The 4,315-nt window shown below is 42.7% G+C and overlaps 1 long non-coding RNA gene across 4 annotated transcripts; it reads right to left on the reverse strand.

Annotated features, from left to right (window-relative positions):
- Nucleotides 1-1,619: 1,619 nt before the first annotated feature.
- Nucleotides 1,620-4,097, reverse strand: LOC143102794 (uncharacterized). Of its 4 annotated transcripts, none has more exons than XR_012982657.1 (7): nt 3,906-4,097; nt 3,029-3,120; nt 2,786-2,915; nt 2,606-2,671; nt 2,109-2,198; nt 1,918-1,988; nt 1,620-1,791 (listed from the first exon to the last, which is right to left on the reverse strand). It is a non-coding gene; the product is annotated as an uncharacterized LOC143102794 (long non-coding RNA). The 4 variants fall into 4 exon arrangements; XR_012982658.1 differs by lacking the exon at nt 3,906-4,097 and adding an exon at nt 3,411-3,739; XR_012982659.1 differs by lacking the exon at nt 3,906-4,097 and adding an exon at nt 3,646-3,664.
- Nucleotides 4,098-4,315: the final 218 nt, after the last annotated feature.

A 4,315-nucleotide genomic window follows, 5' to 3' on the forward strand; every position in this document is an offset into this window, starting at 1 on the left:
TTTGTATACATACATACCGTAGCCTTCGCATAGGCCTAATGTAGTGGTGGTGAGTGAGTATGCAGTTGTGTGGAGGATGTACAGTAGGCAATGTGTGTGTGAGGGATGGAGGGAGACAGAGAGACAGCGTGCGTGTCGTCCAGTTTTCTACATGACCTGTAGGCTAGGTCTACAGTAGCCTATGTTGTGCCGCACAAAATGTATCTATGTTGTACATATTGCATAAAATGTATACCCCCGAAATAAACACATACATAAATAAACATATTTTCCCCGTCACTTTGGCTTCCTTGAACATTTTCCCTACGTTTCGCCACTGCTTTGCAACAGATAGATTCCAGTGTCCATGCTCCGGCAGCGCCCAACACAGTCATTTTCACCCAAATGATCCTACTGAAGGTTGAGCTGGAGCCTGAAACCCATCTAGTGGTAGTCAAGACACTACAGGCCTGTCCCTCACAGGCTCAAATTTGTAACCCATGCCATTAAAATTACTAATTTTCGTGTACATAATGCTGCAGCTGTTGCCTATAGAACTTCTCACGGTACCGATCCACTTGCACGACCCGACATACGCATGGTGTCGCGCTGCCTCCCCTCGTTCAGTCGTGTGTGGGCGTTTCGTTTAAAATGTCAGTTACCAGCTCATAAGTGTTTTTCCACAAATGGACCACAATTTTAGGCATGTACTTAACAGCAGTGGCGTAACAAACCAAAGGTGGGCCCAGGTGCGAGAGCGCTACGCGGGCCCCATTCTGACGCACTTTGACCCAGGATGAATTAGCTCTGATACATGCAATACACATTAAGGGTGACTTCAATTGTTTATGCAAAGGGCCTGAGGCACCGAAGTAGTTTCCCACACAGCAAAAGGACTCCGCGGCGGATCTGCCGCGGATGTATGACGGCCTCCGGAACGGACCCGCGAAACGGACCCGTATCGGAGTCCAGATGCTCTCAGGAACGGATCCGCTACGAAGGCGGATCGCGGACCCGCCGTGGCTCCGCGCTGCATCCGCCCCGCATCCGCGATTAAAACCTTACCTCCGCGGCGGGTCCGTTTGGGACCCGCAAATTGATACATACATCCGCCGCGGACCCGCAACGGACTCATAAAGACTCATCTGGCCCGGGTCCGTTTCGGACCCGTTTATCTCATTTTCAAAATTCCTTCTGTTCTTGCTGTAGGATTAAATAGGATAAACTATAGGATAAAAGTAAAACTATCACTAGGCCTAGCCTAGGCTACTACAGCAAGATAGGCCTACGATTAGCATTGCCTCGTATTTTTAACTTAACAATACTGTCAATAAACCTAACAGAAAAGGTTTAAGTCAAGACATCAATTTACTGTACAAACGTGATCACTACTCAATGGAAATATAAAATGGACATTTATGGAAAGTTACAGGTTATAAGCTATTCTGTTTTTGTTAAGTAGCCTACGTTGCCTAGGCTACTCTACATGAATTTTGAGGTCAAAACCTAATTTAGTGCTTTATCAGCCTAGGTCAGTGCAGACATGAAATATTTTATCTAATAGGCTACAACTTCAATGAAATGCTGTGCTATGCACATCTAAAATATCAGAAAATGAATAACTGGTGAATGACAAGAAGTTCAATAAAAAGATTGTTTAATGCTTATTTCTCCTATTACTCCATTTGTGTGGATGGAGGCGGAACACGTCTCCTCGTTGCCCGATCCACCGCCAGTTGAAACACCTAATTGCGTGCTTGGTGACCTCAGCGTCCGTGGCTGACCGTGTCACCATGTTTTTCCTCACAGCACCTGTAATCAAACAGACAGATATGTTTATGTTTATGGTATGTAGCATCCAAAGCCAAGTATGCTTACACAATACAATACATGAGATAGGTATTAAGGAGATTAAATTTAAAAAGAAACATGACTTACAAAGCTCCTCTGTTTGCTGCACGTTGAGGGCTGGTGTGGGGGTGGAGGGAGTTGAGGAGGGACTGCCATTCCTGGCCCATAGTGAGGTGGGCGGTGTGCGAGAGGGGGAAAAAATGTATTAAATGGTAGTCATCATTGATAATACACATGGGGCCTTTCTATTCACTAATATTTCAGAGATCAGTCCCTACCTTGAGTAACTCTCCGTATGTTAAATGCGGGTGCAGGTGCAGGGAGTTGAGGTGGTGAAGAGTGTTGCGGTCCTGCCTAATGGTGAGGTGCTAAGGGAGAGAAATGGTTGTGATCTGTTAACCATGGTAGGCTGAGAGCTACAGGGCCAAACAATGGCAAACAAAAACAAATCTCTGGTCATACTGGACATGAATTTGTATGTTTCAACATTTTGGTATGCACTATCTATATCAACTCCATGAATGGATTGACATTGAAATCAATGTGTTTCAATACAATCTGATAATAATGAATGAACTTTTCAGGCAATATTGCATGAATGCAGATGTTTTAACTGACAAAATATTTGGCTGAGATTTATGTAATGTATGAAGTATGCAGAAAATCTGAGATGGTAATGCAGATGCAATCTGTTGATTTGAAATAGAGTGACTACTGCTGTGTTAATATAGATGGGGCCACTGTATTCAATTTTATTTCAGAGATCAGTCTTTACCTTAACAGTTTTCTCCAGGTTGAGGGGTAGTGACTCTGCTGCCTGGCACTCGGCAAGATGGTGGAGCTGGAGGAATAGATACAAGGAGAGGGGAATGTCTTTAGCACTAAGAATGTTAACCATATCTCTAATATTAATATTATGATTTAGTTATTTCAATGTTAAGAGATTATTACTTACTTTGCCAGTGCAATTGGCTTAGGTTTGAGGCTTCAACTGATATACCAGGCGAGTTGGAAGGTACCTCAGAGATGCAAAGTCACCATTTACTGGCTCTTCTTCACTCTCATCAGAGTCCCCGAAACGATGGCTGTTAAATAACCATATCATTATGGTTATTGCAATCCCAAAATTTCCAAATATACATATAGTACAAGCATCTCTGGTCTATTTTGGAATGCTACGGGAATGTGTTCACATTACATTTTAACAACCCAGAAAGTATCTTCATCAAGCGAACCCAACAGAGGCAATCGTAACGTTAGATGGTAGAATCCAGCCGATAAAAGTTGACGCTGCAGAACAAACAAAATAGAAGATGGGGACCAAGTTCCATACAGTTAAGTTACAGACGCCAATACCCATTAGTTGTCTGAACCGACTTAAACAGTGATTAAAATGCCGAGGCTTTCATTACGAAGATGGCAGAAGGACACTAAAGTTAAGTTACGTATGAGACCAAACTTGGCAAAATGCAAACGTTAATGCACAGCTAGCTAGAAGCTAGGGCTAAACCATTATCAGTGAGTCAACATGCTAAAGTTGTAGCTAGGTAGCTTTCATAGCAGACGAATGCTTCACTGACTTCATTGACTGAAATACCAGTGCCAATGTATCAGCTTAATCAAGGATTGCATCGCAAACGTGATCTCAAACATATATATGTATAATAGACATTAGCAATAACTTATGCAATTGCGCCTAGCAGCTGTATGCCGCTAGCATAGTAGCACTATGGACTATGGACAACAGCAACACATTAAAACAGACAAGACCAGACTAACGTTAAATAACAATGTGTGTTTTTTAAATCACACTACCATAACATATTCTGCCGAAATTGCTAACCCATTTTAAATCAAATAGGCTACAGACTCATATGAGCATCACAGCTAACAATAACGTTAACTTAGCCTGTTGCTCAAAATTACAAACGTCTGCACTAACGTTAACGTTAGTCCTAATATCAAACAACGTCATTATAATCAATTAACATGATAAGTAAGTTTTAAGTATAAAACCACAAAGGCCAATGTTTAGCTATTGTGAATGTCGCAATATATTAATAAATATCACTTACTCGAGAGGGTTCAGCGCAACCGTGTCCCAGCAAAGAAAATATCCACTAGTATGACTCTTCTCGGCTCTTGGTGTACAGTCATGTTCAACCGTTACAGTACAGGCGCGTCCGCGCCCGCGGATCCGACATGGGTCCACTCAGGACCCGCTGTTTGACAGTAGAATTTACGGAGCCGCCTGGAGGCGGAGCTGATCCTCTGTGCGGCACCAAAACGAATGCGACAGTCACGCGGGTTTGGCGACTTGAAGGCGGATCCGCCTAGGAGTCTACTGCTGTGTGGGTTAGTAGTTACAGATTACAATTTCAAATAAAAAACACACGACTACATATCCATTACATGTGAAAACATTAAAACAATTTTTTTATTAACAGCCTGCAGGCCAGGGTAATCTAATATTACTGCATTAACA

This window comes from Alosa pseudoharengus, unplaced genomic scaffold (assembly GCF_046254945.1).
Source record: "Alosa pseudoharengus isolate Yale_2024_CS ecotype anadromous, Long Island Sound unplaced genomic scaffold, YU_APseudo_1.1 YU_APseudo_1.1_scf_4, whole genome shotgun sequence".
Taxonomy (NCBI): Eukaryota; Metazoa; Chordata; class Actinopteri; order Clupeiformes; family Clupeidae; genus Alosa; species Alosa pseudoharengus.